Here is a 22,584-nt window from a genome sequence, read left to right on the forward strand (position 1 = left end):
AATGCGAAATTTGATCCCAGGACCCCGGGATCATGCCCTGAGCCAAAGGCAGACACTCAACCACTGAGCCACCCAGGCATCCTTTGGTGATCTTTTAATAACAACTAAAGTTTTACTTACTTGTTTCTTCAATTCTTTTGTATAAGCCCTTTCTGGAGACTGACAAATAATTGTTCAGATCAAGTGTTTCCTGCTTTAATTTGGCTTCATGTAACTGGCCAAGATAAGAATTTGTACAGCAAATTGAAAGGTTGTGGGCAATCGCAGTAATGACCGGGGGAGGCTTTCCTTTTTCCTGTCCTTCTTCAGAGATACTAAGGGCCAGTTAGACTCAATCCTTCAGAAGTCTTCTTTCTCACTGTTGTTTGATGTAGTTCCAGCCACATCAAACACAGGAGACAGCCACATTTCTCTGAGTTGGAATGACTGAGCTTGCATTTTTCAGAAGCCTGCGGAACCTGGTAGTATGAACTGGAGAGAAGTCATGGTGAGGGTTTCTGAGTGATTGAGCATTCAGAGCCAACTAAGGTCTGAGGGCCCTGCACTCCGGATACTTCTTCTCCCCACCATCCTGGTTTGTTTACTACAGCAGCTGAAAACTGCATGTTTTAGATTTCAGGATATCTGGCCTCAGCAAGGGACAGTTTTTTGATGGACTATGATACTTCATTATATTACAGTACAGACCAAGCTGCTGTAGCAGAGAGACTCTAAAATATAGTAGCTTTAATAAGATAGAAGTTGATTTTTCTCTCCTGTAACAGTCAAGAAGTAAGTTGGCAATCCATGGCAAGTAGGTGGCTCTACTCCATGGGGTCATACTTTATCTTATTTCTTGACTATTTCCCAGAGCTAGGGTCTTGATCTTAGGTCCATAGATCTTTGGTAGGCCATGGATAGGATTTTTTTCTTTCCCTTTTGAATGCACGTAACAAACAACAATGGTATCAGCAGTACCTATGACTTTGCCACTAGCAGAGATTACAGATAATTTTTTAAAAATATTTTATTTATTTATTCATGAGAGACACAGAGAGAAAGGCCAAGACACAGGCAGAGGGAAAAGCAGGCTCCCTGCGGGGAGCCAGATGTGGGACTCACACAAAGGCTGAACCCAGGTGCCCCTAAATTACAGATAATTTTATATCATATTGATTTGTTGCAAATATCTTATAATATTACACTATATCACTACTAACAGTAGATTGCCCCCAGAGCTTGCTATTTGATGGGTTAATAAACACAAATATTAAAACTTTTAAGCATAATTTCAAAAACTGTGTTTTAGTGTATTTTCCTTTTTAGCTTTATGTATTTTATCTTATGCATTTATAAACATGATTCTGAGGAGTGCTACATAGGCTTACCAGACTTCCTATGAGGTTTATGACACAAAACAGGTTAAAATCTCTATTTGGAGATGTTTCCCTTGTCCTCATGATAGACTCTTGCTTCTCTGCTCCATCCACATTGTTCCATTCTAGTTAGAAGAAAAGGAGAAAGAGGATGTGGGGCCAAATGTTTTCCCTATACGAAGATGTCCCCAAAGTTGCAAACATCACTTCTTCTCACACTATGTTAATGATAATATGGTCAAATGACCACAGCTAGCTGCAGGAAATGCTGAGATTGTACTGTCTGTCTATGGGCCAAGAGCCCTGCTCAATGCAGTGGTGATGGTGGGCGCCCTCGCACCAAAAGGAGGAGGAGGAGGAGAATATACACAGGATGATAGCTAATAGTCTCTACCACTCCTACATAATTCTGCTGGGATTCTGAAATTTGTTTCATCAATGCTTTAGTAAAATATTTGATTTCTCTTCATCTGTGTGTGTGTATGTGTGTGTGTGTGTGTGGAGGGGGGTGTTGAGCACATTTATAATCATATTTGGAGCGTCTATACTGCCTTTCTCCTAAAACTTCAGATCATGTTATAGACAGTTTCACAAAAAATGTACAAGATTTTTCAGACTGACCACCATGTTTGTGGGCTAGAAAAGCATTGTGAAGACGGAATATGCGTTTTCTTGCCCCCAAATTAATAAATGAAAAGAGCCTAACAAATGCAGGTCATTACATTCAACATGAATGACAAAAGCATACTCAAGGTCAATCCATCTGGTTACGGAAGTCCTTTGTATAGAGTTAAAAGTTTTATTTAAGTCCTGTTTTTTTTTCTTTTTCATATTTTTGAGTAAACATACACGTTGAATGCTTACTCTGTTATAGGCAAGCAGAGGACTGGGTACATCAAAATTGATAAGACGGTTTTCTCATCCTCAAGAAGCTCAGTGTGGGTATGCGTGCATGCATGTGTATGTGTGTGGGGAAGAGAATGAATGGCCCACGTAAATAGAGCATCTTTAAGTGTGACTGTTGCTAAAATAAAGGGAGAGTAAAGGTGTCATGGGTATAGAAAGAAGATATAAGGAAATGAATGTCGAGTAAGGAATGGAAGATTAATCTTCAAAGAAATGGAAGTTATTGCTTTATTACACATATAACCAGTAAATCATCTGTCCCTGGGTTATATATCTCTTTTCACCCTTTTTTGACTTGGGAGCTGCTGTTGACATTTCTTTGCAATCCTCTTAAGGAATTTTCTACTATCAGAGGACCAGCCAGCAATTTAATTTTCCTGAATATTTTGTAAGGGATGAGGGTAATTGACATTGCACAGTTTAATGTGATTTCACTTCAAAGTATTTCACTTTAATATTATTTTACTTCAAAATGTCCCTTTAGACCTTTCTCTCTCTCAGTCTCTTAAATGCTGAGGTCAAGTAGAGTTTTTTTTCTCTGCTCTCCTCCTGGCATCATCTACTGTTTCTGCTCTGGTTTCTCTCACACTGGAATTTATAGCCTCCTCTCCCTGCCTGACAACTGTCCTTCCTTCTGCAGAGCATCTTAGTTCTAACTAACGGCTACAGATCTGCTTACTTATATTCACAGTTCAGTAGTTTCCTTTAAGTATAGAAAAAGGCCATTCTTTCACATTGTGTTATGATGATTAATTTTTACAGTTTTTTAAAAAGTAGGCTCTAAGCCCAGTGTGGAGCCCAACACGGGGCTTGAACCCACGACCCTCAAATCAACACCTGAGCTAAGATCAAGAATCAGATACTGAACCTGACTGAACCACCCAGATACCCCTAAGATGATTAATTTTTAACTATTTATGGCTACATCCAGAACTGTTTAGAATCTCACTTGTTTTAGTTAGGCAAGTGAAGCAAGCTGTAGTGACATCATGTGGGGGGAGTAGGGATGGGTGATAAGGTGGCTCATTTCAATGACTTTGTTAGTTGTGATTGCCTGCCCTTGTATAGATCAGTGACTCGGAGTGACATAGGTCTCCAAAGGGACTCATAAAATTCTGTTTATTACCTATTCCTTAATCCAATGTACTTTTTAGTTGCATCTTTTCAGTTTTCCCAGAGAAATTGAATACATATATGATTTGGAAATAGAGGAAGGGCATAAATAGAGAGGAGTCAGGAAAACATTCTAGATTGGAAAAATGGCAAAAATAATGCTGGAACATTGAGATGGTGATAGAAGTGGGAATAGAATCCAGTATGTCTTCTTCTCATAGCATGCTTCCAGCTCCCTAAAGTTAATATAGCTGAGCGTTAATTTGGCTCATTTCTGGTTACAAATGGTAGGGTGAGTATGCCTTCTTAACAGCTATCTCTTGAAAGGTGAATCTCCTTTCATACATCTAACCCAGCAGTCACCTCAGAGGTTTCATCCCTTCTAGGATGCATGCTAAGAGAGGATGGTCAGATCAAAGGGTACAACAGATGAGAGGTGAGCTTTGAGCAGGAGCTATTGGGTCAAAGGGGGGTAACATTTGGTGTATGTGTGTGTGAATTCAAAAATGATAAGTGAACCGGAGTCAAGGAAAGAGAAGGAAGGATGGTGAAAGCAGGTTATGACAGAGGTAATAAATATCAAATAATTCTCCAGGTGTGCTGAGTGGAAAAGGGAAAGAAAGATTGGGTATGTTCTTAGTAGATCACCATCACTTATTTCATTAGTGTTGCACGTATTAGTAACTCAAGCTTTCTTAAGCAATGGGGTTTTCTTTCTTTTTTTTCCATTAAAAAATTTAAATTCAATTAGTCAACATACAGTACATCATTCATTTCAGATGTAGTGTTCAATAATTTATTGGTGGTTGTGTCTGCCTTTGGCTCAGGGCATGATCCCGGGGTCCTGGGATTGAGTCCCGTATCAGGCTCCCCACAGCGAGCTGCTTCTCCCTCTGCCTGTGTCTCTGCCTCTCTCTGTGTGTCTCTCATGAATGGTTAAATGAAATCTTTAAAAAATAACTTATCAGTTGCGCATAACACTCAGGCTCATCACATCATGTGCCTCAGTAATCAGACAACAAAAAGAAATAATAGGCACTCAAATTCGCAAACAAGAAATCGAACTCCCACTCTTTGCAGATGACATGATACTGTAAGTGGAAAACCCAAAATACTCCACCCTAGAATTGTTGGAACTCATATAGGAATTCAGCAACAGGGCAGGATATAAAATCAATACACAGAAATCAGTTGCATTTCTATACACTAACAATGAGACAGAAGAAAGAGAAATTAAGGAATCGATCCCATTCACAATTGCATTGAAATCTGTAAGATACCTAAGAATAAATCTAACCAAAGGGGTAAAGGATCGGTACTCTAAAAACTACAGAGCACTTAGGAAAGAAATTGAGGAAGACACAAAGAGATGAAAAAACATTCCATGCTCATGGATTGGAAGAGGCAATAGGGTTTTCATTAGAACATGGTTGAAAGAGTTGGCTTTGGAGGAAGACTGGTTTGGTTTGAATTCTGGCCTTACTTGTGATCTTGAGTAAATTGCTTAATCCCGGTGTCTCGGTTTCTTCGGTTCAATGAAATAAATCCATTTAAATTAAATTTAATAAATGTAAAAAGCACACAGAAGAGCACTGGGCTTCTGGCAATCTCTCAATAAGTGGTTAACTATTATTTGTTATTATTATGTTGGTAAAACCAACCTCCCAAACCTATAAAGTCAGTTTACAGAAGTCCATCAGGCAAAAGGAAATAATAAGATTCTTTACTTTGCTGTAGTTGATATACTTAGTATTTTAAGTCATTATATTCACAGTGTTAACTATGCTGTTCTCTCCATAAAATTATGTGTGTGCATATGAATTACAGGGCTCTAATTTGAAACTCTAAACTAACTGCATGTGTAGTCACTTTAATTGTACAACAAACCTACAAAATGTTTAAGCATAAATTATCATGATGACTAAACAGGGAAAATCTGCAGTTACAAAAACCTTCACATAAATTGATTGTACAGGATGATAACCAGACAGTCGTGAGTAGATGCTCACGAGGACCAGACTACTGCTAATTGGATCTTCTACACTATTTCAATCTTCTCTCAGTTGGAATGCCCAGAAGGCAGTTGGAGATTAGCCCTGTGGCTTTTGAGGGTAACCTACAGTTTGTCAGCACAGGGGTGGAGTGAGCACCATGGGACTTTTCCCAGGCTGTTGGTTAACATATGCCAGTTTTAATACCCTAAACCAATACATGGGGGAGAGAAAGAGAAGCCAAGACTGTAGCTGGAGGGAATGAAGAAATAAAGGGAAAATGGAAGGAAGAATAATATTCATGAAATGCCTTCCTTGGGTCACTTTCTAGGGACTTTCATATTTTATTCTTGTATGAGTCCTGTGGGAAAGATTCTTATCCCCATTTGTAACAGACATCGTTGGTTGCATACATAACAACTATTTTTCTCTCTCTTCTTGCTGATAGAGCTTCAGTTTCTCTTTGTTTACCTTTCCCATATGAGGTAGGTCCTTCACAGGTCCCCATCTCTCAGCAACTGCGGTAATCCTGGTAAGTCATTGTTTTCCCATTTTCCTTGATAGTGATTTTTTTTTTTTGATAGAGATTGTTTAGACATGAACAAGAGCTAAAATTCTAGTCAATGAAAGGTGATGAGAGGCTGCTGGGAAGATTCTGGGAAAAATTTTTTTATTCTTTAAAAGAGATCCCAGAGGAGACGCAGAGGTGGCTTCTGCTGCGGTATGTGGTTGTGTCTGCACAGGACTGAGAGTGTGGGAGCTATCCTGTGATCCTAAGGGGAGCTAGCTTGGGGGCAAAGTAGACACGCTAATGTGCCTCCTATTTGGGCTTTTGTGCATGATTATAAACATTCTCATCATTAAGTCCTCTTTGGGGATGGGGTTCAATTACTTGGAGACAATTCTATTACTAGTTTGTTTCAAGTTTTTATTTACATTCCAGTTAGTTAACATATAGTGTAACATTAGTTTCAGGGGTGGAATTTAGTGATTCATCACTTAAATACAACACCCAGTGCTCATCCCAACTAGTGCCCTCCTTAATACACATCACCCATTTAGCCCATCCCTTCCTGCCTCCCTTTCAGCAACCCTTTTTGTTTGTTCTCTATAGTTAAGAGTCTGTTTTATGGTTTGCCTCTCCCCCCACATCGTGTTCATCTGTTTTGTTTCTTAAGTTCCACATATGGATGAAATCATGTTATTTGTCTTTCTCTGACTTACTATGCTTAGCATCATACACTGTAGCTTCATCCACGTCATTGCAGATGGTGAGATTTCCTTCTTTTTATGGCTGAATAATATATTATATATATACCACATCTTCTTTATCCATTCATCAGTCAGTGAACATTTGGGCTCTTTCCATAATTTGGCCATTGTTGACAATGCTGCTATAATCATCAGGGTGGGTACATGTGTCCCTTCAAATCAGTATGTTTATATCCTTTGGGTAAATACTAGTAATGCCACTGCTGGATCGTAGGGTAGTTCTATTTTTCCCTTTTTGAGAAACCTCCATATTGATTTCCAGAGTGGCTGTACCAGTTTGTATTCCCACTAACAGTGTAAGAGGTCTCCAGTATATTGAAATTTCTGAGTGTATGATGGTTATTTCATTGCAAATTTTAAATTCCTTTTAGAATTTTTGGAATTCAAATAAAACATTTGTGTAGGCTTTGAACTTCACTGTAGAATATCTTTTTTTCTTAACTAAGATTTTAAAATAACTTTACTGCATATATCTTATAAAACATCTCTTGAATTTTTTTCTCTTTTTAAATATTTCATTGGTAACTTTTCTTCAATGTGAATCTTAATATGACCATTCTTCTGAGACCTTGAATGGCTCAGGATATTTATCTTGCCCCATGTCTGAATAACAGTAAGTGCTATGATTTTTTTTCAATATTTAAAAAAAGTTTTCTCATTCTAACATCTATGTATTTTAATCTGTTTTTCATCTTTTTTATCTCTTTTCTTTTAGGCTGAATTTTAGACAATTTCTGCCGTTCTGTTTTCCAATGTATTAATTCCTTCTGTGGCTATGTCTTATATCCTGTTGAAACCATTTATTGTAGTTCTAATTTCAGTTAGTGCATTTTTCACCTCCAGAACTTCTACTTTATTCTTTTAAAAATCTATTTGCTGTTTAATCTCACTATCCAGACTCTTCTATTAAATGAAATATATCAAACATACGTGTTTCATATTGTAATTGTTATGATTCCAGTATCCGAAATCATTGAGGATCTGATTCTGCTATTTGTGGTTTCATTTGGCTCTTACTAATAGTTCCTTTTTTTGTGCTTTGTTTTGTTGGGTTTTTTCGCCTAAGAGCTGCCCATTTTTCTAAACTGGAATTCTCTGAGGCTCTTCCAAAGCGAATTTGCATTTGTTTCTGTCACATACTTGAGGGCACGAAGAGTCTGGTCCCCTGTCAACTAAATTCTTACTTTGAGGTTCTTTTGACCATTCAGTTGGTATAAATTTAGGCTCAATTATACCCAAGTGCTGGTTTATGGGGATGACTTCTCAGGGAGAATTTTTTTTCTTTTTTCCCTCTCTCTTTAGCACCATTGTTAGGAGGTATTTTCTCCTCATTGCTTTTGAAATGTGGCTTATTGTTTATATTTTATCCTTACACTGAGAGAACAGGCCTTTGAGTCCTCACTTTGTAAATAAGGTCTCCCTTTATATGACCTACTTTGGAACGGCTCTAGAACTTGTTTCCTGTCTTCATCTTCTTTTTAAAAAAGATTTTATTTATTTATTCATGAGAGACACAGAGAGAGGCAGAGACACAGGCAGAGGGAGAAGCACGCTCCCTGTAGGTACCCCAGGATCATGGCCTGAGCCAAAGGCAGACACTCAATCACTGAGCCACCCAGGTGCCTCTGTTTCCTGTCTTCTAAGCCCTATGGGGTTTGACTACTAATGCTCAAATCAGCTGATTTGGTAAATGTTTTCAAGGTAAAAGGTATTTATTTTACTCTCCTTAACTTTTGGGTTCCTACTTTCACTTTGTTTTGGCCTAACTATGAACTTACTTTCTTGCTAGTTCATGGATACTTTTAAGAAGATGTTTTAGTCTTTTCCCAGTTCTTATTTGAGTAAGAGCAATGGAAGTTTGGGCAAGATGTCAAATTTATGTTAGTAATGTTATTTCAATGTGCTTATATATTTTTTCTCAATGTGCTTATAGAGGGACCCAGAAGAGTTAGATTTACCCATAACCTTGGATTTAAGCTCCCCTAACTGCTGAAAATTATTAATTTCACTTAGGACATGCATGTCTTTTGGTTCAAGCATTTACTCATGTTGAGGCCTGATCTTTGCACCAAATTAAACTGACAAATGAAAAGATCTTAGTTGATCTTAGTATAGAACTGACTACACCATTTTGTTGGTGCTGTGTACTTAGCATATTAATCAGGGCTCTCCAGAGAAATAGAACCAGTAAGATATGTATATATGTATATATTATGAGAAATTGGCTCACACAATTATGGAGGCTAAGAAATCCCATGATCTGTTGTCTGTGAGCTGGAGACCCAGGAAGTCAGTGGTATAATTTAGACTGAAGCCTTAAAACCCAGAGTAGCCTGTGGTGTAGATCCTAGTCTGATAGCAAAGATATAACAAGACATCCCAACTCAATCAGTGGGGCAGGAAAAAGGGGGAAAATGAGGCAAATTCTTCCTTCTCCCACATTTTGTTCTATTCAGGTCCTTATGTATTGTGTAATGCCCAACCTTATGTAGGGCAATCTGCCTTTTTGAGTCTACTGATTCAAATGCTAATCTCTTTCTGAAACACTCTCACAGACACACACAGAAATAATATTTAATTTAATTTGGGCACCCTCTGGCCAGCCAAGGTGACACATAAATTTAACCATCACACATGGCGATGTTTAAAACAGGTAGCCGAGACTATAATCTGTGCCATGGTTTATTGTAAAAGTCCTTTCCTGGATGTAATAATGAGATGATATCCTTGTGTTTTGGGACAATTTAACTAAAAGGAATGATAGTTCCTGCTCATTCCTCCTAGACCAGAAAAAGAAGTGAATGTTTGACTTGAAAGGGGAAGGTGTCCCCCAATTCCACCCCATTAGTATTCAGAAGAAGGAGGACTGAGAATAATTGGGCTTAAACACAGAGAAAAGTAGCAGCAGATTTTTAATGCTCAGAGTTTTTGCGTTTGCTTTTGTTTTTAATGTGGACAGCAATAGCCACAATTATTTGTAGTTTGTTTAATGCTCAATTTATTTAACTTACACGTCTGACAAGAATGTGAAAACATATATGATAGTTTTTAAATTTTTATAAATAAATTTATATATACTACAATATTAACAACATAGTTTTAATTAGTTTTTTGTTGTTGCTGTCATACTGTTATTTTATCTTTTTTAGAGGTATTGTTATTCTTATTCTTATTTGTATATCTTCTTTAGGCTTCAATAATATTATTTTGACACCATTCTGGACTCTTAGTTATCTTAACAGAACCTGAAAGTTAAGCTGTTGGTGCCCTGTCTGCTTTATTTTTTTAATTTAATTTTAATTTTTATTTTTATTTTTTTTTTAATTTAATTTTTAAAATTTAAAAGATTTTATTTACATATTTGAGAGAGAGTATGAGAGAGAGACAGGAAGGGAGAGAGAGAGAGAGAGACAGAGAGATGTCATGAGCAGGGGTAGAGGGAAAAGCAATCTGCCTGCTGAGCCAGGAGCCTGACTTGGAACTTGATCCCAGGATCCTGGGATCATGACCGGAGCTGAAGGCAGACACTTAACCCACTGAGCCCCTTAGGCACTTACCCTGTCTGCTTTAGAAGGGTTTGTGAACCTGAATTAGAAAACACTGCACATTAATGTTTGTTTAACTCTAAATCATACAAGATCTAACTGAAATTTCACTTTTCCTTAGATTGTGAATATAGTGTATCAGTCAGCTATTGCTGCATAACAACAATCACAAAAATCTCAATGGCATACATCAACAAACATTTATTTTTCATGCATTGGTAGGCCCTCTCGTATAGCTCTTCTGTTCTTAGATCTTACTCATGTTTAGCAGGTTGTCTAATCTAGAGTGGGCTCAACTGGTTGATTATGCATTTTACTGTAGTTTTGTAGATTGGCTAGGCAATTATATGCCAAGTGTTTTTTATTTTCATTAGACACTGGGATAGTCTGGGCCTTCCCATGGTTTTGGAGAATGCACTAAGAGTAATGAAAACACATGAAGCTTCTTAAGGCTTAGGCTCAGAATTTCAGAATTGGCATGTAGTCACTTCTGCCTATATTGCTTTGAACAAAGTAAGTCACATGACTGAGTCCAAAGCCTAGAGTGAGAAAGTACATTCTGCATTTTTTGGTAAAGATTTTATTTATTGATTCATGAGAAACACACACACACACACACACTCAGAGAGAGAGAGAGAGAGAGAGATATTGAGAGAATGAGAATAAGAGAGGCAGACACAGGCAGAAGGAGAAGCAGGTTCCATGCAGGGAGCCCAATGTGGGACTCGATCCCGGGTCCCCAAGATCAGGCCCTGGGCTGAAGGTGGCGCTAAACCACTGAACCACCCAGGGTGCCCCATTCTGCATTTTGTAAGAGTAATTGCAAGGTCACAAAGAAAAAATGTGAATACAGAAAGGATGAAAATTAGGTCTACTAATTCACTCCACCAGCAACAAGTTTCAAAAGGTTAGTCTCTATCAATGACTTTTTTTTTCCATCAGTAAAATATTTTGATATCACATTATAATTTCAGACATCTCTAAATATTCTTTATGCTCATCACCACTTTGAAGTCGTGATTGTTATTACATTTGTTGGTAGACTGCACAGGATCTATAGATGTTCAGTTTATATACTTGGCCAAGAACTGGGTAGCTCTCTGCCTAATGGTCATTCAACCACCAAATACTGAGGGTGGTGTACTCATCCTGGTGATCTAGACATCTATGTTGCTTTCTCATATTTCTTATCAATATGAGGAAGGAGGTAAGATAATGGCCACCTCAAAGTTTAATGTTCCAAGTCAAATTAAGACCAATAGCCTTCACACTGCAATGTCATTAAAAAACAAAATTTAACTTTAACTTGCCTGTATTTTAAATGTAGTGTCTTGTTATTTAATATATTAATAAAGAAGTCCATTTGTTACTAGATCACATTTTATTTTAATATTTTGCCGACTATATTTAAATATTACAACTTTCCTTTTTAATCCTTTCTTTCATACATTTAAAAAAATTATTCTGGGGATCCCTGGGTGGCGCAGTGGTTTGGTGCCTGCCTTTGGCCCAGGGCACGATCCTGGAGACCCGGGATCGAATCCCACATCGGGCTCCCGGTGCATGGAGCCTGCTTCTCCCTCTGCCTATGTCTATGCCTCTCTCTCTCTCTCTCTCTGTGACTATCATAAATAAATTAAAAAAATTAAAAACATTATTCTGAACATGGATGGACCTAGAGGGTAGTACGCTGAGTGAAATAAATCAGACTGAGAAAGACTAATACCATATGATTTCACTCATATATGGAATCTAAAAAGCAAAACAAATGAGTAAACAAATAAATAAAAAGCAGAATCAGACCTATAAATACAGACAACAAACTGATGGTTGCCAGAGAGAAGGGGAGTGGGGGTGGGTGGGTGAAATGGATGAAAGGGCGTAGGGGATACAGCCTACACCCATGGGATGAATAAGTCATGGGAATAAAAGGTGACAGATGGTAGCTACCCTTGTGGTGAGCACAGCATAACATCTAGAGATGTTGAACTGCTTTGTTGTACATCTAAAACTAATGTAACATTGTGCATCAGCTATACTCAAAAAAGTAATTAATTAATTGAAAAACCTCCCAAACCAGAAAACATTATTCTGACAAGAGATTCCACAGGCTTCACCAAATTGCCAAAGGTTTCCATGACTTAAAAAGGTTTAAGAAGTCTCTGTTCTCTATACTTATTAGCATCTAGCTCCTCTCAGAGATGCCTTCTTTGAATAAACCAACTGTTTCAGCCAGACTACGGGCTACCCATGAGCCAGAGTATTAAGTGTACAGGAGCATGGCCTGACTTCTCATTGGCCCCCATGCTACGAGATATCTCTAGGGACAAACTGAACCTGGAGAGAGGAAATGGTAGAGGCTTTCGGGTCTTCTGTTCCCTCCCTCCCTGTTGAGAGATTCTCTTGCAGAAGTAAACTTAAAAGATTTGGGTTTCTTTTTTTTTTTTTTTTTTTTAAGATTTGGGTTTCTAATAAGAGATGGGACAATTTTCACTTTATATCTCTACTTCGTTCTTAGTGGCTTCGCAGGGCAGGTTTTCTTAGCGGGACTCTGCAGCTCTTTACTCTTCATTACCAAGCCTCCAGCAAAGCAGGTATCACTAAGCGACCACAATTCTTTTTCCTATGGAGCTTAGACTCTTTGCCTCCAGACTCCTCAAAGCAGAGCTCTGGGCAGCAGCCAACATTAATTGTGGAGGGCTGGCACACTGGATAGAACCTACTTGCCACCACGTCCCAGGCTTTTCCTAACTTTCTTCCAAAAGGAAATATGCTAGTGCCCTGCTCATTCTCTGAAGTACTGCCTTTGCTAATGTGTGTTGCTTGTTAATGTTGACATGTTTTCTTTCCAGGTAATATATTTCTATTTAAAGACTAGAGGATGTTTTAATGTGGAAGAATGACCCAAATGCTAGAAGTTTCAGTAAATCAAGTGAACAGGAAGGCAGCATAGTATAATAAAAAGAGCATGAGTTTTTGGCATTAAATAGGCACTCAATAATGTTTGCTCCAGTTATTTTCTTGTGTTGAGTGCCCCTTGATCACCTAGTACTGTGACAAATACCCACCAAGTTTAAGATATGGATCTTTTCTTTAGGAAGGTTTTATTTGTATCGATGAGATGATATGGGACTTTTCAATTTCTTCAGATACTATTATGTTATAGGCAGTAGTCTGGCCAATATGATTGGCTTAAATTTTAGAAAGGAAAGGACAGCCTGTCATCTACTGTGTTGTCCCCACATTCTCCAACCAGCAGCTGAGTTTGTTCACTGAACGCTTTTGGGCATTGGAAGGCAGACTAAATACTTTACTTGCTGCCCAGCAACTTGAAGATGGAAAAACACATCTTTTGATTAATTAAAAGCAAAAGGTTGGAACTACTTACCTTTCCATTCTTTAATTAACGAAGCCCACAGGCCACATGAGGAAGTAATAACACTCATTATGTTGTGATGAAGGACTGTGATGATGAGTTAAGTCAGCCGGGACTCCAGGCACGATTCCCTTGAAGGCTTCCCTAAGATCCTGCCCCGAACTAGACAAATCCTTACTTGTTGAAGAATCCGAACTCACCAGTCCCGGCACATGCCTCTTCAGAGAGTGCCTTTCCTTTTGCAAGGGAAAGAAGAGTCCTTGAAGCAAAGGGTTATATTTTAATTAAGCCTAGGCATCCCCTCTGGAATTTCCTTTATTGAAAGAACACCTCCTTTGATTTGTATCTGTGTTAGTCTTTGGAAGAAAAAAAAGTTTGATCCCTTCCAGGCAGAACTGTCCCATCTGAATGATCAAAAGCCATGTCAGCTGATGTAGAAACCAGCAAATTATTTTCTTATTGTCCTCTAAATCTCCCAGGAAGCACTTTTTGAAGATAGTCTCCATTCCTTGGGCTTTGTTCACCATCCTCCATGCCTGTGGGTGGTCTCAAGGAATTTGAGACACTGACAAACACCTATTTTACCTGCAGGTGGGAGCCCCCACCCTGCCCTCCAACTTCCTCCAGAGCCCTTGCTCTAGTGCTCAGTGTGAGTGTTCCCTTGTTGTGTCATTGTGGCACTTCTGAAACTTTTAGTCAAATGGCTTCCCATTCAGAGAAGTGAGTTTCCCCCCCACCCAGAGGGAGAGAGAGAGAGAGGGAGGGAGAGGGAGAGGGAGAGAGAGAATCTTAAGCAGACTCCACACTCAGCATGATCCTGACATCGGGCTCAATCTCACGATACTGAGCTGAAATCAGTGGTCAGATGCTTAACCAACTGAGCCACCCCAAGGGGGGGTGCTCTAAGGGGGGTTTAAAATATATGTGCTGCTCCTTCAGCTACAGCAATATCAGTCTAGATGGTAACTCCACATAAATCTGAGAGAATGAAATAGCAGACTCATTTTCTTTTTTTTTTTTTAAAGTCCACTCTCCAATAGGAATAAGAAATAACTCAATGGCATCAGTGTGAGACATTGGGTGTCAAGATTTTTGCCTTCATTTCCCATTTATTGGCTCTCTATTTTTCTTTGAGATTCAATTCAGCATTTCCATAATCTTTAAGGATCAGAGGTAGTGTTGGCTTCTCAAAGGATTTTTTCCCCAGAAAGAACATAAAGGCCTGTATATGAGCACTGGGTGTTATACTGTATGTTGGCAAATCGAACTCCAATAAAAAAAATATACAAAAAAAGGTCTTATAATCTCAAGGAAACCCTTGAATTGAGCAACAATTGGGTTTTCTAAAAGTTCAACAAATGTACATTTTTTAGTGACTCTCTGATGGAATACCTCTAGGAAATTCTTGCTTCTTCATATGAAGATTTTCAAACATTCTAAACTAGATTTTATTTATATTTCCATTCTTTTTAAGAATGGAGGAATAGAGTCTTTATGGGAAATTTAGAAAATTTTTGTGGCTAACTTTGTGTACCATATTTCAGAAAGTTGTAAATGTTATGGCTCTGGAAAAATAGTGCTAGCAGTGGAAGTGCTAGCCCCTCTTTGATTATAGTGGCCCAAATATCAATGCTATTATTCCTATGAAAAATCTCATAATGCTAGAAACTTGAACATGACCTGAATTGTAGAATATTCTAAAACTAGTGACGGAAACCATCCCACATTCCATGAGCTAGTGCCTCTTTTCACTAAGCTGGTTTAGCTGTGGGTACAGAAGCCCTCCAAATACACTTTATCCTTCTTCTAGATAGATCTTGAGATACTCTGGTAGGATATAAGCAGCCCTATCTCCAGAAATAAGCAGGTAGGAACTGAAACTTGAAATCCCTCATAAAATCTGACATCTGTTGTGTTTAAGGTGAACCTGGGCTGGCATCACCTTAGTACAAGTCACTGCTAACTCTTGCCTAGTATTTTTTTTATTTTTAAAAAAAATTTATTCATTTATTCATGAGAGACATAGGGAGAGAGAGAGGCAGGGACACAGGCAGAGGGAGAAGCAGGCTCCATGCAGGGAGCCGGATGTGGGACCCGATCTCGGGTCTCTAGGATCACGCCCTGGGTCCAAGGCGGCGCTAAACTGCTGAGCCACCCAGGGATCCCCTCTTGCCTAGCTTATTGATATTACCTTTAATCTAGTCCTCCCAGATCCTCTGATACTCCTCCAATCCATTTTCTCATAGCCTCCACAGTGCTCCTTCCAAAATGGTAATCTGATATGTCTCTGAGTTGTATTAGTTTACGTCCTCTGAGAAGCATATGCCAAGGCATGAGTGAGATGTGCAAGGAATTTACTGGGGGCAAAGGGAAGGAAACTGAAGGAGGTGGGGAGAACCTTTAGCCAGAGATACTGACCTGATACCCCTGAAGGAGAGGGAAGGAAGAAGGTTGGTTAGGAAGAGTCTGCGGTTCTTTATTTTATTTTATTTTATTTAAATTCAATGAGCCAACATAAAGTACATACTTAGTTTTAAGTGTAGTGTTTAGTGATTTATCAGTTGCGTATAACACCCAGTGCTCATCACATCATGTGCCCTGCTTAATGCTCATCACAAATTATGCCATCTCCCTTTCTGATATTTCCCACACATTTCTTCTCCCTTCCCTTATATTCCCTTTCACTCTTATTTATATTCCCCACATGAATGAGAACATATAATGTTTGTCCTTCTCCGACTGACTTCACTCAGCATAATACCCTCCAGTTCCATCCACGTTGAAGCAAATGGTGGGTATTTGTCGTTTCTAATGGCTGAGTAATATTCCATTGTATACATAAACCACATCTTCTTTATCCATTCATCTTTCGTTGGACACCGAGGCTCCTTCCACAGTTTGGCTATCGTGGCCATTGCTGCTATAAACATCGGGGGGCAGGTGTCCCAGCGTTTCATTCCATCTGAATCTTTGGGGTAAATCCCCAACAGTGCAATTGCTGGGTCGTAGGGCAGGTATATTTTTAACTCTTTTGAGGAACCTCCACGCAGTTTTCCAGAGTGGCTGCACCAGTTCACATTCCCACCAACAGTGTAAGAGGGTTCCCTTTTCTCCGCATCCTCTCCAACATTTGTTGTTTCCTGCCTTGTTAATTTTCGCCATTCTCACTGGTGTGAGGTGGTATCTCATTGTGGTTTTGATTTGTATTTCCCTGATGGCAAGTGATGCAGAGCATTTTCTCATGTGCATGTTGGCCATGTCTATGTCTTCCTCTGTGAGATTTCTGTTCATGTCTTTTGCCCATTTCATGATTGGATTGTTTGTTTCTTTGCTATTGAGTTTAAGAAGTTCTTTATAGATCTTGGAAACTAGCCCTTTATCTGATATGTCATTTGCAAATATCTTCTCCCATTCTGTAGGTTGTCTTTTAGTTTTGTTGACTGTATCCTTTGCTGTGCAAAAGCTTCTTATCTTGATGAAGTCCCAATAGTTCATTTTTGCTTTTGTTTCTTTTGCCTTCGTGGATGTATCTTGCAAGAAGTTACTGTGGCCGAGTTCAAAAAGGGTGTTGCCTGTGTTCTTCTCTAGGATTTTGATGGAATCTTGTCTCACGTTTAGATCTTTCATCCATTTTGAGTTTATCTTTGTGTATGGTGAAAGAGAGTGGTCTAGTTTCATTCTTCTGCATGTGGATGTCCAATTTTCCCAGCACCATTTATTGAAGAGACTGTCTTTCTTCCAATGGATAGTCTTTCCTCCTTTATCAAATATTAGTTGACCATAATGTTCAGGGTCCACTTCTGGGTTCTCTATTCTGTTCCACTGATCTATGTGTCTTTGTGCCAGTACCACACTGTCTTGATGACCACAGCTTTGTAGTACAACCTGAAATCAGGCATTGTGATGCCCCCAGATATGGTTTTCTTTTTAAAATTCCCCTGGCTATTCGGGGTCTTTTCTGATTCCACACAAATCTTAAAATAATTTGTTCTAACTCTCTGAAGAAAGTCCATCGTATTTTGATAGGGATTGCATTAAACGTGTATATTGCCCTGGGTAACATTGACATTTTCACAATATTAATTCTGCCAATCCATAAGCATGGAATATTTTTCCATCTCTTTGTGTCTTCCTCAATTTCTTTCAGAAGTGTTCTATAGTTTTGAGGGTATAGATCCTTTACCTCTTTGGTTAGGTTTATTCCTAGGTATCTTTTACTTTTGGGTGCTATTGTAAATGGGATTGACTCCTTAATTTCTCTTTCTTCAGTCTCATTGTTAGTGTATAGAAATGCCACTGATTTCTGGGCATTGATTTTGTATCCTGCCACGCTACCGAATTGCTGTATGAGTTCTAGCAATCTTGGGGTGGAGACTTTTGGGTTTTCTATGTAGAGTATCATGTCATCGGCGAAGAGGGAGAGTTTGACTTCTTCTTTGCCAATTTGAATGCCTTTAATGTCTTTTTGTTGTCTGATTGCTGAGGCTAGGACTTCCAGTACTATGTTGAATAGCAGTGGTGAGAGTAGACATCCCTGTCTTGTTCCTGATCTTAGGGGAAAGGCTCCCAGTGCTTCCCCATTGAGAATGATATTTGCTGTGGGCTTTTCATAGATGGCTTTTTAAGATGTTGAGGAATGTTCCCTCTATCCCTACACTCTGAAGAGTTTTGATCAGAAATGGATGCTGTATTTTGTCAAATGCTTTCTCTGCATCTAATGAGAGGATCATATGACTAGGGGTGGTAGAAGGGGAGGAGGGCGGGGGGTGGGAGTGAATGGGTGACGGGCACTGGGGGTTATTCTGTATGTTAGTAAATTGAACACCAATAAAAAATAAATTAAAAAAAAAGAATAAATCTAAGATATGCAAATAAATAAATAAATAAATAAGTTCTATCTTTAAAAAAAAAAATTATGCCATCACTTCCCCCACTCCCCTCCAGCAACTGTCAGTTTGTTTCCTATAGTTTAGAGTCTCTCATGGTTTTTCTCCCTCTCTGATGACTTCCCATTCAGTTTTCCCTCTCTTACCCTATGGTCCTCTGTACTGTTTCTTTTTCTTTCTTTTTAAAATGATTTTATTTATTTATTTGAGAGAAAGAGACAGATGCTTAACCGACTAAGCCACCCAGGCACCCCGGTGCTGTTTCTTATGTTCCACATATGAATGAAACCATATGATAATTGTCTTTCTCTGATTGACTTATTTCACTCAGCATAATGCCCTCCAGTTCCGTCCATGTTGATGTAAGTGCTAAGTATTCATCATTTCTGATGGCTGAGTAATCTTCCATTGTATATGTATGTACCACGTCTTCTTTATCCACTCATCTTTCAATGGACATCTCAGCTCTTTCCACAGTTTGGCTATTGTGGACACTGCTGCTGTGAATAGTAGAGTGTAGATGCCCCTTTGGATCACTACATTTGTGTTTTTGGGGAAATATGTAGTAGTGCAATTGCTGGGTCATAGGGTAGTTTTATTTTTAGCTTCTTGAGGAACCTCCATACCGTTTTCCAGAGTGGCTGTACCAGCTTGCATTTCCACTAACATGCAAGAGAGTTTCTCTTTCTCCCGTGCCCTTGCCAACATTTGTTGCTTCTTATCTTGTTAATTTTAGCCATTCTGACTGGTGTAAGGTGGTATCTCATTGTGGTTTTGATTTGTGTTTCCCTGATGCCAGGTGATGTGGAGCATTTTTTCATGTGTCTGTTGGCCATTTGTAGGTCTTCTTTGGAGAAATGTCTGTTCATGTCTTCTGCCCATTTCTTATCAGTCTGCTATTCTAAGAAAGTTTCTACTAGGCTAACAAGGAGTCTGTGAGTCAAAACTGCCATCATGTCCTATGTCTTGCGAGAATGGGTCTGCATTAATGTTTTTGCTATACTCTGTCATTGACTGAGAGCAATCATGGGAAGTATGGCCTTAGTTTGAACATGGTAATAGATTCAGAGCACAGCACTTGAGGCTATGTGCCAATTACTCACCCACAGCAGGCACTCTGAGAATTGCATTTTCATAACAGCCACCATGGGTCTATTCTGGAGACCTCTGGCTCCTTCCAAATATCATCCCCAGAGCTATATCTTTCTTTCTCTCTCTCTCTCTCTCTCTCTCACACACACACACACACACACACGCACACACACACACACACATCTTAATAAGCAGAGTGCTTGCTCTGCAGATTGAGCTCAAAGACTGGTCTTCCTTATGAATCAGGCTGTCATCACTAAGTACTTGCAAAGGGAAATTCTAAAATCATCTTTGGTGTTTCACTTACTGTGATGGTTCATTGTATGTATCAACTTGACAGGGACACAGAGTACCCAGATATTTGGTAAAATATTATATTCTGGGTGTATCTGTGTGGATGTTTTGGATGAGATTAGCGTTTGAATTGGTAGACCGAGTAAAATGGAGTGCCTTCCCCAATGTGGGAGAGCCTGAATAGAATGAAATCTGGGTAAGAATTAATTTGCTGTCTTTGCCTGAGTGCTGAGCTGGGATATCAGTCTTTTCTTGCTCTTGGATTAGGACTCAGACCATTGGCACTCCAGGTTCTGAGGCCTTTAGGTTCAGACTGGAGCTAGATACAAGCTTTATGGGTCTCTAGTTTGCACAGAGGGAAGATTGTCAGATTTGGGGACTTCTCAGCATCCTTCGTTGCATAAGCCAATTCCTCATAAGTTATCTATCTATTTATCTATCTATCTATCTATCTATCTATCTATCTATCTATCTATCTATCTTTTATTTACCTACTGTTGGTTCTGTTTTGCCAGAGAATCCTGACTAATAATATACACATGCTTAAAATTATTTAGTGGTTTTCTGTTTTTCTTCAGTAAAGCTTAGCATTCTTTTTAATACTTATAAAGACTTCATCTGCCTCTAGTTTCATCTTGGGTCTCTTCCTCACTCCTGTAAGGCATGAGGGCAGAGCCCTCAATACTTTTTGAGTTGTTAAAGATTTATCAGCTAATATTTTTGATCATAAGTAACAGAACCAATTCTTGTTAACCTAAAAGGGTAGGGAGAAGACTGAAAGGATATGAGGTGACTCACACCATCAATAAGAAAGGAGAAGAACCAGGTCTCAAAGGACTCAAAAAGAAGGCAGAATCAGAAAGAGCAACAGGACAGTCTTGTCTGGATAAATTGGCCTTTCAGATATCTCAGTAAACCAAGGGTCTTTGTAAATTAGGGGCTATAATTGAAAAAGTAACCTACGAGCTGTGTGTTCTTGGTCGCGATACTTAACTATGGTGTTTCATAAATTACTGAATGCTTTAATTTTACATTGATTCTCAAACTTAGATCTTCAGTCTCTCTCCCTTTCACACAAAACTCTCTCATTTCAAAGGAATATATAAGTGTTTCCCTTCCAAGGAGTCAGCTTCCCAGGGTACTAGATCAAAAGCTGCTTATAACCTGGGGCTTCATCTGTTTTGATGACTGCAATATCCCCAGCACCTAGAAGAGAGACTCTCTAATAGAAAGTGTGTCCAATAAATATTTATTGAGTAAGTGAGTAAATGAGCAGCTCATGTCTTGGATGGAAACACTTTCTCTCTTGATTCTGTGATAAATTATTTGACTCAATGTGATGATTGGCAATAATAGCCAGCATATGTTGGTTGTTTACTCTCCTAGGCACTGTTCTATGCTCTTAACTGATATTACCTCATTGAATCCTCACATCAACCCTCTAAGGTAAGGAAACTGAGACATGAAGTGGTTAGGTAGCTTGTCCAGGTTGTCAGCCGATGGGAGGCAGAGCCAAGGTTTGAACCGATATGCCTGACTTCTGAGTTTCACTCTGTCTTTTAATGATGAAGGTCAATGCATTCCACTGTCAGTCACATAGTAGTTATTTAAAAATACCCCTTTTTTTTTTTTTGCTCCTTCTTAATCCTTTTTCTCTGCTTTGTATTTCTAGTCTCACCCTTACAAGGGCTCTGCTCTGCACATTTCAAGTTCTGGAATCCCTACTTCCTATACCTCTGTTGGGAAATGTGTGTGAGATCTGATCCTCTTCCTCCCATTCACTTTGGCTGTATCATGAGTGTATGTTCTATGGACCATGTGGAAGGGTCGCATGAAAGAATGTATTCAGTCGCTCTACATTAGACATTATAGAGTAGACTGAACCAAATGTTTACTATGTCAGTCCTAGGTTGAGATAAAACTTACTGGTCTCTCAGTGATTCACTAGTCTACTTTCTATGGTAGAGAGATTTCTACTATGGGAGAGTCACCATCTTTAGTTTGTTGGATGTAAATTTGGGAAAAGAGAAGCCTGGGAGTCATGAGGTAGAGACAGTATAGAAAAGATGTAAAAAGTTTAAATAGGTCACGATATTTTGGTCCAGGAAATTTATAAATCTTAAACAAGTTATATAAATCAAGAGAAAGGAAACATTGTTTCAGCACATAATGGACTGTTTGAAAGAAAAAGCCAAACCAATTGAGTGTCAAGGCATTTTATAAAACTTGTCTTCACTGAGGCCTCTCCAAAGGGAAAGTGTGTGGCTCCCTCATTCTCTAGGTAGCAAAGCTGTGCCAATAAGCTGTCACTGTGTCCAGAGCCCTGAGCCCAGTTCAGCTTCCTGCCATCTAACAACCATTGGATTTCACACTCCATTGGAAAGGAATCTAGAAAGGAGAAACCATAAAATTCTGTAATGGTAGTGTTTTGAGTCCATAGCAATGAAATCATTGCCTTGGGTTATCTGTTAATTCCCCTGGCTAAACATTAAGGCTGGAAAGTCATCAATTACAAAAGAGAAGGGGCTTGAGTAAGACATAAAAATAAATAGAAAAGGAACAGCTGGACAGGCATGAGGCAAAACTCTCCAGAGCCTAGGATGATGGCTTCTATGTAGTAGCCAACTCTGGTCTGTAAAATCCAGTAATCAATTGTATGAGACTTGGAGGCAAGGCCAGGCCAAGGATTCATCAATGCCATGTGTATATTGCCACACAACAGTCAACGATTTGGGAACTGTGTGAAGCTGTTTT

Source organism: Canis lupus, chromosome 10, assembly GCF_011100685.1.
Source record: "Canis lupus familiaris isolate Mischka breed German Shepherd chromosome 10, alternate assembly UU_Cfam_GSD_1.0, whole genome shotgun sequence".
Taxonomy (NCBI): domain Eukaryota; kingdom Metazoa; phylum Chordata; class Mammalia; order Carnivora; family Canidae; genus Canis; species Canis lupus.